The sequence below is a fragment of the Eptatretus burgeri genome, chromosome 5 (genome assembly GCF_056783735.1).
Source record: "Eptatretus burgeri isolate ZD-2024b chromosome 5, Ebu_testis_v1, whole genome shotgun sequence".
NCBI classification, from domain to species: domain Eukaryota; kingdom Metazoa; phylum Chordata; class Myxini; order Myxiniformes; family Myxinidae; genus Eptatretus; species Eptatretus burgeri.
Window position 1 is genome coordinate 28,331,120 of NC_140965.1, and position 12,010 is coordinate 28,343,129.

General features: G+C 45.2%; 1 long non-coding RNA gene across 1 annotated transcript; it reads right to left on the reverse strand.

Moving 5' to 3' along the window:
* Nucleotides 1–3,901: 3,901 nt before the first annotated feature.
* On the reverse strand, nt 3,902–8,147 carry LOC147026134 (uncharacterized). The gene is made up of 2 exons (XR_015058124.1): nt 5,030–8,147; nt 3,902–4,933 (listed from the first exon to the last, which is right to left on the reverse strand). It is a non-coding gene; the product is annotated as an uncharacterized LOC147026134 (long non-coding RNA).
* Nucleotides 8,148–12,010: the final 3,863 nt, after the last annotated feature.

Here is a 12,010-nt window from a genome sequence, read left to right on the forward strand (position 1 = left end):
TTAATCAAAACAATCTTCATAAACTATCATCTTGTGTTCAAAATCAAAAGCCTTGTACGATTAACGTTAATACAATTCAGAGAAAAGGAGCAGTAAGAATTGATGTTTTGCTCACAAGAGAACAGGTTAACATCTTGAATGACACTGGCTCACTTAAAATTAAAATGACAAAACCAATGTTGAAAAAATATTCAATAAGAGAGACGAGTGGAGGATTTCTCCCATTTCTAATTCCTTTATTTGCTGGTTTAAGTGCGGTTGGAGCATTGACGGGTGGTATTTCAACAGCGGTGAAAACTGCCAACGAAAGGAAGGCTCAAAAACTCCAACTCCAGGCTCAAAAAGAATTGGAAAGACATAACAAAGAGTTGGAGAAACAAATTAGTGGAAGTTGTGTAATTGTAGATTTTGCTGAAAAACTTGAAGGTCTGCCTGATAAAGCGAGATTGTTAGTTGGAGATATGCTTTCTTCTATAGCACAAGCAGGTGTAAAATTAACGAAAAGAGGTAATGGATTATATCTTTCTAATAAATAAATGAGCATTGATGAGTGGTTGAAAGAATTTGGAAAGAATACAACATCAAATTTACAACTTGTCAAACATTGTAAGAAATTAAAAATTCATAATGTGGTTATTTGTATGAGAGATGAATTAACAAATGTGCCGAAACATACAAAGAATATTATTATGAACTTAGAAGATAATAATGGGAACGGTTCTCATTGGGTTTGTATTTTTAATAGTCAAGACAAATATTATTTTGATAGTTTTGGTCTTCCACCACCTGTTGAAGTCATAAAATTCTTACAGAATGGTGTTTATCAAACATTTCAAGTCCAAGAATTAAATTCCAAGTGTTGTGGTCAATTATGTCTATATGTGTTATTTCAACTCAACAAAAATAAAAATTTCTATGATATTATTTTTAATCTAATATAAATGACTTATGTTGGTAAAGATGGTTCTATCTTTGGTGTATCTCAAGAACTGGATATTGATTTATCAAATTATTACACAAAGGCACAGGCTGAACGACATAAATATAATATAACCAAAAATATTAACATGAAAAATGCTTATAAATTAAAAAATTATCCAAGCCCGACTGACGCGAATGACTTGGTGAGATTAAGCGATTTATCACATTATAAATACTTAAATAAAACAGCCGTGTATTCCAAAGATACAGAAGTGTTGATATTATCTCCAGGTCATACAGAATTCACAGTTCGAATTAAAATAAATTTTTATAAAGAAGGGCGTATCGTTTATATGAGAATAGAACAATGGGGGTATGATATGAATGATTTAGGGTATAATTGGTCATTTAAAATTAACCTCGAAGACCTGGAACAATTAAATCAGTCTCGTAAGGAAGAATATTATCCACTTGGTATCGAGAATGAGTTTTGTGGAGCCACGATTAGTAAACAACAAATAAAAGAATTTAATAAGGGTAAATATAATAATGGTTTTGCCCTTGTTTATCTCATGAAAACAGAAAAAACAGGATTATATATATTAAGTAAGGAAATACAAAATGATTTAACTATGGGAAGATGGGGAGGTGTTTCGTGCCATAATATTATTCTAACATATATTTCTAATACATAAATGACAGCAAGAAGGCTTCAAGAAAATTATCATTTCTGTGTCCAAGCATACCTTCAAGAAAAGCGTATTCGGTATTTTAATAAATATGTTCTACAACATAAGAATGAGGTATTTTCAATAAAAGATTGGCATTATGCTGATGTTGATAAACCGACAACTTTAGATTTAATTAGAATGTTAAATAATGAAAAAATTATAAAGTTAAGAAAAGGTAAGGCTCTTTTAGAAATTCAAAAGAAATTTTATTGGTTTCCTGTTGTAAAAAAAATTATTTTGGATACAGGAATAACAAGAAATCCTGATGAATATATGTATAATATTCTATGGGGTGTAAACGATTCAAGGATAGTAAGGGATGAGGAAGGAGTTGAAGAAGAGAGGGAAGAGGAGGAAAAGGAGGAGGAGAGGGAGAAGAAAGAGAAGGAGGAAAAGGAGAAGGAGGAGAGGGAGAAGAAAGAGAAGGAGGAAAGAGAGAAGAGAGAGAGGGAGGAGAGGGAGGAAAGAGCGAGACTAAATAAATATGAAAATATGGAAACCAGTGAGATTAAAAAAAGATTGGTGGTATTACAGAAGATAACTCAACCCACCGAGGAGGAAAACAAAGAATTGACAAGTCTATTTACAATACTTTCGACAAGAATATTGATATCGACAAGCTATTCATTTTAATTCAAGTTTTTCATTTTTTTTTTTTTCTTAAATAAATGGAGGAGAGAGTGAAGGCATTTCTAAGGACTCTTTATGTTTTAAAAATGAAGATTCAAATGTGCATGTTGGAAACTAAAAAGGTTTTTGCACTTTGCAGGAATTTTTCTCATAAATAAATGAGTTATTGTCTCAAATGTAAAAAGAAAACTAATACTAAAAATATTTCATATATTAAAAGTAAAAATAACAGGGTTATACAAAAAGGTATATGTTCGGTGTGTGGTTCAAAAAAAAATCAATTTATCTCCAAACACAAACTCAGAGGAGATATACAAAAGTTTTTATCAGGAAGTAAATTTACAACTACTGGAATACCAGGGGAATTACATCTTCCAGGGTATTCTTTCTGTGGTCCAGGCACAAACTTGGATAAAAGATTAGATGAGGCAAACAATCCTAAATCCTGGAGTAAACCAATCAATAGAGTTGATGAAGTGTGCATGAGACACGATATTGATTATGGGAATACCACAACTTTGGAAGAAAAGCATGAAGCCGATAGAGAAATGTTGTATAATTTGTCTCTGATACAAAATCCAACCTTGAGAGAAAAAGTTGATAGGTTCATTGTGAAGAAGATGATCAGTGCTAAATTGAAACTTGGACTTGGAATTTCAAAAAAAAAACTTATAGGCTCTAATGATGCCATTAAGACTGAAGAGCAATTAGCTGATGAATTACATAAACCAATATTCACAAAGTTTCAGAGAAGGAAAGTTTATTCCAAGGAAGTTGATTATATCTGGTCTGCTGATTTGATTGAACTCAATAATGATAAGGGGTACAAGTATGCTTTAACCGTTTTTGATTTGAGGAGTAGATATGCGTGGGTTGTCCCTTTAAAAAACAAAACAGGTAATACTCTTATGTTAGCTTTTCAACAGATATTTAATAAAAGTAAGAGAAAACCTAAAAAATTGTGGACTGATGAGGGTAGAGAGTTTTATAACAAGACATTTCTGAATTTTCTAAAAAATAACAGTATTACATTATACAGTACCTTTAATGAAGGGAAGGCAGTTGTTGTTGAACGTTTTAATCGTACCTTAAAAGAGAGACTATATAAAAAATTCACACAACTCGGTTCACAACAATGGTCATCTTTTATTCAGGATATTGTGGATAAGTATAATGACACGATTCACACGTCAACAAATATGAAACCATCAGAAACATTTACAAAATTAAAATATGAAAAAGAGATTAATGTCAGAAAACCTAAGTTCAAAGTTGGTGATATCGTAAGAATATATAGGTGGAAATCTCCGTAATAGATACGGTTCCTTGGACTTATAAAATATATGATTTGGAAGGGGAAGAGATTTTAGGTTCATTTTATTCACAGGAATTACAAAAGACAAAACTAAGCAGATAATATCCATGGGAGCAATGGGTTGTCCCTTCACTCCCTCCTACTATACACCTTTGTGGACACTAGAGGGACAAGTCCGAGGTGTATTACAGTATATAATGTGTGTCAAGGGGGACGTTCTTAGATCTGTGAACCCCAAACACAGAATCCTCAACTGAATAGTCAAGGCTTAACTTTTGTTTGTTGATGTGTGTGTGTGTGTGTGTGTGTGTGTGTGTGTGTGTGTGTGTGTGTGTGTGTGTGTGTGTGTGTGTGTGTGTGTGTGTGTGTGTGTGTGTGTGTGTGTGTGTGTGTGTGTGTGTGTGTGTGTGTGTCCCAACCCTCACATTCAAAATCTCAACCCCAACCCTCACATTCAAAATCTCAACCTCAACTCAATCCTCGTCCAACACAGTCTTTTTCAAAATGAGATTTCCATCTATATATATATATATTTTTTACGTTTTTTTCTCTTCTTCCAATTCTGTCTTTTAAGGCTTTCAGGTTTGATGACGAAGAAAGGGGGAGTTAGCCTGCACTTTCTTCCCAGAACGAACAATGTATATTTTTTATGTTTTTTTCTCTTCTTCCAATTCTGTCTTTTAAGGCTTTCAGGTTTGATGACGTAGAAAGAGGGAGTAAGAATTTTCTTGATAGGTTTAGATCCCAAAGAGTGGTAGCATTTCAAGTCTTCAAAATAAACCCAACTTTCCAAGTCTCCAAGGTATAACCACATTCCTGTTGAGTTTCCAAGATATGTATCACATTGTGAGTTATCAAGCCAGAACCCACATTTCAAGTATTCAAAGTAAAACCAACTTACAAAGTCTCTTAAGGATAACTCATTTCCTGATTTTTTCAAAATTTGTGAGTCTCCAAGGTAGGACCCATATTTAGACCCATCTTGGCAGAACCCTTTTCCTGAGTCTCCAAGGTAGTTATTTAAACCATCAAGGCAGAACTCATTTACTGATTTTTTCAAAATTTGTGAGTCCCCAAGGTAAAACTTGTATTCTGGCTCATCAAGGTATAACTTGTTCAGTGGGTATTGTCTTGATAACTCACAATGAGTACTATTGCTGTAAAACTCTTTTTCAGGATTTTGCTGGTCTCCAAGGTATAACTCTTTGGTTGGGTCATCAAGGACGAACTCGTTCTGTAGGTCTTGGTCGCTCATAAGGTCTTCAACCAAGCCAACAATTTCCCTCAAAGTTGTAGCAAAAGCAGTATTTTCATTTTGTATTTCAGATACAATTTCCTGTGAGAGAAAATAATAATGTATTAATTAAGTTATTTAATTATTAAACAAGTCGATGTTTAAAAGGAACTAAAAATAGGAAAATAAAAATCTTACCTCAACAGATAAGAGGTTTGAATCCAGTTCATCAACTTGAAGGTTTAGTTCCATACAAGTCAGAGAGTTCCAAGGAACCCCAAAGTCATCCCACTCAAGGTCTTGCTCGTTCTGTAGGTCTTCAACCAAGCCAACAATTTTCCCCCAAGTTGTAGCAAAAGCAGTATTTTCATTTTGTATTTCAGATACAATTTCCTGTGAGAGAAAATAATAATGTATTAATTAAGTTATTTAATTATTAAACGAGTCGATGTTTAAAAGGAACTAAAAATAGGAAAATAAAAATCTTACCTCAACAGATAAGAGGTTTGAATCCAGTTCATCAACTTGAAGGTTTAGTTCCATACAAGTCAGAGAGTTCCAGGCAAGCACACAGCACACCATTGCCAGCAAAAAAATGTTTAAAATGGAGCCTGGACATGAGGCTTTTTTAGGGAAAGACTGTTGGGTGTGGTTTCCTGTGGAAATTCCCTGGGCAAGCTCACGCAGGCCTTCTATTCTTTGAGCAATTTTTTCAAAACCATAACATGCTGGAATTTTCTTTGTGAGTCAGAGATGAACTGGAAATGATGTCAGAGTAGGTGGGCGGGGCTTAGAAAAAGTGGGCGTGGCTTAGGAAAAACCTCATGAAAAGTGGGCGGGGCTTAGCAAAAGTGGGTGGGGCTTAAAGTGGGCGTGGCTTATAAAAATACCTCATGAAAAGTGGGCGGGGCTTATAAAAAACACATGAAAAGTGGGCGGTGCTTATCAAAAGTGGGCGGGGCTTATAAAAAATTCCACAGGAAAGTGGGTGGGGCTTAGAGGAAAGTGGGCGTGGCTTATGGAATACCTCGTGAAAAGTGGGCGGGGCTTAAAGAAAAGTGGGCGGGGCTTAAAGAAAAGTGGGCAGGGGTTTAACAAAAATAACCTGTGGCTCAGGAGGTGGTCAAACAAGAGCATTAAGAGAAGTTTATCATTTCGTAATGGCACAAAAGGAGTATCTTAAAAAATATAAAGATTCAAATGTTTTGTTTTTCAATATTTTAGATGGGGATTATTGTGCAAAGAAAATTAAACTATTGAAGGAATTTGAGAATGAACAAATCTTTATAGGTTCAATGAGTGAGCTAAACAATATGCATTGGTTATTTGATAAAGAGTGTCCCGAGGATTAGATGTTGCTGATGCTCGGGGTATAGAGGATCTTTATTATCCCTGGTGTGCGTCTCCACCTCGGCCAGGTCGCGCTGCCGGCCTCCCTCGGGCGTGCAGCTCCCGGCACCGACGCGAGCACCCCCTCGTCTGCCTTCGCCGCTGCCGCCTCTCCGCCTCTGGACTCTCCGACTCTGGACTCTTCTTTGGGCTCTCCTCGTTCGACTCTCTTCAGCTTCTCCAGCTACTGCAGGCTTCGGGCTCCAGACTTCCACACGGCTCTGACTGACGAACACGGTCCTTTTATCCCCCTGTAGCTTCGCCTTTGACCCCCTCCCTTTGACCTTTCACCTCGCTCCCCATTGGCCCGAGAAAAAGTGGGCGTGAAGGCTTTTTGATCCACAAATTTGCATATATCGATCGTCCTGGAGGCGGGGCCAAATCGCCCCTCGCTCACCGATTGGACGGCAAAAAGTGGGCGTGTGTCGTTTTTGATCCGTTTTTGAAGCACAAAATCCGTGATTTTGTACACGCTGTTCGACGTGCGCCCTGCACGAGTCCAACACCGGTACCCACAGCGGGGCAAGAACGGTGGCAATGCTACGGTTGCGAGGTGTGACGGGAAGGTCGTGGCGGTTGTGGTGAAGCGGCGTTGTGGTTGGTGGTTGATGTTGTGGTTGTGGTGGCGGTTGGTCCAAAATAAAGATAGTAAAAGAAAAACGGCTATCCTGAAGAGTCGCAGCTCGCATAAATGACATGTATTCCCACTAGACAACGGGTTTGGACCTAACTACACATGTACTTACCGAGATACCTCACCTAAGGGACCTGAATGGTGGTTTGCGAATTTGGTAACCACAACACTACCCCCTCCCCTTTTTACAGACTCGTCCCGAGTCGTCAAATTTTCGTGTGCCATCATGTGTAGTTTTCCCCTAGTACATTTTACCTACGGATCCCTGAGTGCGACATTCATGGTATTCGTGTCCCCAAAATAAATAACCTGAGGGCTGCGTAACTATCTAAACAAACTCACTCACACGGACGACTTAAATAAAATTGCCGGCGCTAAGACAGACATGCCGGGGGCGCACTCATATTTACAGTACATCTTAACCTTAACTTACAAATTTTACACTAAACCATGGCCCAGGATCATTGAACTCTGCAAAGAAAAGCAGTTAGCAGGGAGCCAGGCTGCGCACATGCAGTCTCTGGCTCAAACAATGCAGGTGACAGGGAACGTGGCTGGCTGCTCACACGCAGTCCAAGGCCTTCCCTTTTGAACTGAACGCAGTGAACCACAACGGTGCATGGGCTGCACAAACGTAGTCTCCGTGCCAGCTCAAGTGGCACACGCAATGAGCACAATGAATGGATGCATGAACACAAACACGGTGCACGGGCCGCCACTGCAGGCCCGTGTTGTAGCTGCCAACAGGGCAGTTCTCGCAGCTTGCAAACTGTTGCCTTGATCCTGGCGCACATGGAAATGAACAGGGGGGGGCAAAGCAAAATTGAACGGGGCTGGTGAACATGGGCAGTGGGCATGGCATGGCAAAGGTGAGCAGGCAAACTCAGCCCGCAGAAGAAGGCCGCTGCAGGCAAACACAGCCGGCAGATGAACTGGCCGGCACAGGCCTTGAAGCAAACACGGCCAGCCGATGGCACAGGCCTTGCAGCAAAACAACAGCTGCCGATGAAGTTGGCCGGCCTCTGCCTTGAAGCAAAACACGGCCAGCCGATGGCACAGGCCTTGCAGCAAAACAACAGCTGCCGATGAAGTTGGCCGGCCTCCGCCTCGAAGAAAAACACGGCCAGCCGATGAAGTTGGCCAGCCTTTGCCGTTCAGTGGAGGTTGGTGGAGGGAGTGCGGTGGTGCTGGCCACTTGGAAGGCGGGCTCGGACCTACCTACCTGTCTCCGTCCCACCTATCGCCTTTGCCTGTCACTGTACATACCCACTCCCTTAATTTGTCAAACCCCAATTTAGCCCCAACTTATTTTTTGTTGTTTTTATTTTTACTCCCCCACTATAAATCGTCCCCTAACCCCCTTTATCGTCCTTGTTCGGCTAACCTATCCTGTCACCTAGCCTACTCCCAACCCCTACGTTCCCTTCCCGGAGGGGAATAAGGGAGAGCTAACGTCCTGTGCCGAGGCCCAACGAAGCCTCAGAATGGCCTCCCCAGAGTTCGGCGATCTAACCCCAAAGTGGGTCCAGCGGCCCACAACGAGAGCGAGGGGATGGATGGTGCGGAGGGGTACATCACCTAATCTACCCTAACCATTTAACTGTTAAACTACCCTGGGGCTTTCAACAAGCGCCTCTCGCTTAAACTATTGGTTCTAACAACCCAGATTCCCGTCGCCTGTGTTGGTGTCCTTACAATTTCGGGCCTCGCCCCCCAATTTTCTCTCCGTGCCCTCACACGGTCTCCTGGCTGGGACACGTGGCTCCCTTAGGCAGGCACGACCCTCTGCCGAATCTCTCGCTATGGCACCCCCGGGCACTACACTGCCTCCGAGCCTACCAGCTCCCTAACACCGGGGAGTGCCCCCCATGGCACCTCCCCTGAAACGCACACGTGGCAGGCCGGCCTCCCGGGCCCCTTTCCGAGGGTCACCCGTGCCCACAACACTGCCCACGCGGCTAATGGCGCCCCGGGCCCCCGCACCAAGCAGGCGCACCCGTGCCCACTACTCTATCCCGGCCCCCCATGGGCCCATGGCCTACCGCGGCCGACTAGCCTGGTGCCCGGGGTACCCACTCAGCGATACTCACCTTTCGCAGCCACGCTCCCAAGCCCGTCAACAGGGCTCCTGCACCCCTCCAAATGGGTCTCGAGCCTACTTTCCCACCAACAACAAAACGACCTCCATTTTTCAATTTGACTAACCCCCTAACTCACTTTATACTGACCCCGGGGTCCCTTGGGCGGGAGTCACTCCTCCCCCCAATCACTCATCGCACCATGCATTCCCCATTCACTCCATACACACAGACCCGCTGGCCTCACTCACTCAACATGTCTCCAACTCACCAACTCTTCAACACACACACCGCTGAACTCTGCCATCCTTCTAACTACATCCCCTAACTAACTCGTGCTCCCACGTCGTCCCTTAAACTATAGCACGTTCCTTTTAACACTACGTAGCTAAACTACGTCCCCGCTACACATCCACAAGTCTGTCACGGTCTCCAAATCAATCATTTCATTTCCCAACCTAAATCTGGCTACAATCCCTCTAACTAATCCATTCCACGGACTCCATGAGGACTTACCCCTGCCCCATGGAGTCGGTCTAACTAAGCTAACCCTTCCCCCTAACTAGTTTCCATCCTGTGCCCAGGGTCAAGGGGGTCTTCCCCCCTTGCCCAGGAATCCTGTGCACCCGAAAGTGAGGCTTGCTGTCTTTTTATGTGCAGCACCAGCGCGGCAACTCGCGCACTTTGCACCTGCCCGTGACGTCATGCAGCTGCACGTGTTCCTCGTCCCTCCTTGGACGGGACCATCAGGCAGAGATACCCCTCCTGCCGGATTCCAACCCCACGTGCAGCCATGACGTCACCGTGCGCATAAAAAAAAAACAAGCCCCACGTCTCGAGGGGTTCCCCACGCGAACACATGTGCTTTGCCCGTTGGAGCTTAACACACACGATCGCGTGGAGAACCCGTCCGGTCCAAATCCATAATCCTGCCTAAACTTTGTCCGTCCGCGGGATCGGCAAATCCACCGCGTGCGTTTCCGGACCGGGACTTCACTCTCGCAAGCGAGCACGTGGCGGTCTCGTGCGTTGCACAGCACGGACCGCGTGCTCACTGCTGGGTGAACCCGGCACGGTCCGCGAAACAACTACAGCCGCTACTCGGCTTTCTTTCTTTACATGTCGCCGTCGTCGCCTCCATTCCACACACGCATACCTGCGTGTTACGACGCACACAGTCCACTCCATCACATTCACACGGGGAGACGCGGCTGCGTGCTCCCGCATGCCAACCGACATCTCCCTGACATACCGCTCTCTCACACACACGGTCTCCCTTGCACACAGCGACCTTGCACACGGCCGTTCACTCACGCGTGCGGGGGCACTCACCCGCGGTGCCTCACTCGCACTCCGTGCCTCATCCACACACGCGGGGGCACTCACCCGCGGTGCCTCATCCACACACAGCGTGCTGGGAAGCACACACTCCGGCACACTCGCCACCACACCACTCACACGTGGTGCCTCACTCATACTGGCCGTTTCACTCACACACACGGCCTCACTCACACACGGTGCCTCACCCACACACGCGGGGGCACTCACCCGCGGTGCCCCATCCACACTCGGCGTGCTGGGAAGCACGTACTCTGGCACCATCGCCACCACACCACTCACACACGGGGTCGCTTCCACACACGGGGACGCACTCACACCCTGCACCACACACACAGGGACAACCACACTGGGGATTTGTGTCCCCACAAGGGTCTCCGGGGCCTCTATACCCCCCAATTTCTCCGTGCACCTGTCCACAGCACTCCTCCCCTCAACCTCGCAAAGCACGACCGAACTCACCTGGTCGTGACTCACCTCAAGGGGGCATACTCCCTCCCCTCGTTCCTGGAGGAGGCCATCCAGGTGCTCGCACTGGGTCTCTACCCAGTCCGCCAGCTCACCCCCATTGTCCTCCACTACCTCCGTGTGTGTGTGCGCGTCACTTACCCCGTCCTCACCGTGCAGTCTCTCCTCTATCGTTCCCTTCCCGGCTACCGTCACTGCCAACTCTTCACCCTTTACCTCCCTTGTCTCAACTATTATTTCCTTTGTCACGGCCTTCATGCCCGCCTGCAGGCATCGGCCCATGTTCTGCGTCTCCCCCCGGAGCTTTTTCGTTTCTTCCTTCATGTTTGTTTCCATTTTAGTTTTCATGCGTTTTATTTCGTTTGTGAATGTATCCATTTTTTCGTTTATTTGTTGTGTATTCGCATCCATCTTTTCGATCATTTTCGCATTCATCTTTTCGTTCATTGCCGCCAGCATGGCGCATAGCTGGGCCATGTTGGATGCACTCAGCTGAGCCTTTTCGGCAAGGGTTGGGGAAGGGTTTTGGTGGAGAGGGGGGGGGAGGTGTCATACACTGCGGCCGCTGCCGCACCCATTTCAGGTTCTGGGTTCAGTTGGGCGAGTCCGTGTTCCTGCACAATCAACATTTCCTGCACGGGGATTCCATCCTGGACCATGGACTCTACATTACTACACATATACATTTCTAATACCCCCGGCTCCCGCTCGCCTTGAGACGCCATCTTGCTTCTCGTGAAGGGTTAATTTCGCTCGCTCGTAATTTGGAGGGAATCGGGGGTCGCTTCTCTCACCCCTGGACCGATTCCCGTGAATTTAGCCGGAGACAGGAGAGCCCATTTTCCTGTTCTCCGATACCAGTGCCGCGAGGAGGGCGATGAATTTGTATCCCACTCCTGACACCAGTGTTGCGGATTTCACGCCCGCCGGCGTGCGACGGCCACGTAACTCGAATCGCGGCACGTCGCCCACCGGACGGACAATCCAGTCGTGACCCTCTCGGACTAACGCCGGGAACCAGTCACGGGTGGACCTTTCGGTCTCACCGCGATCGAGCCAATCAGCCCCCGCGTGGGATAGGGTTGCTCGCCAAATTCGACCTACCTAAGTACCCACGCGGAGGGTAGACCGGGCGATCGCACCTCGCCGCAGGTCGACTTCGGACACGGGCCACTTAAGCGACCCGTTCCGTACTATCAGAATAACCGAGCGGTGTTATCGTCGACCTCGATGGTTCGATTAATTATCGGGCGTATTCAGCCCACTACCAAC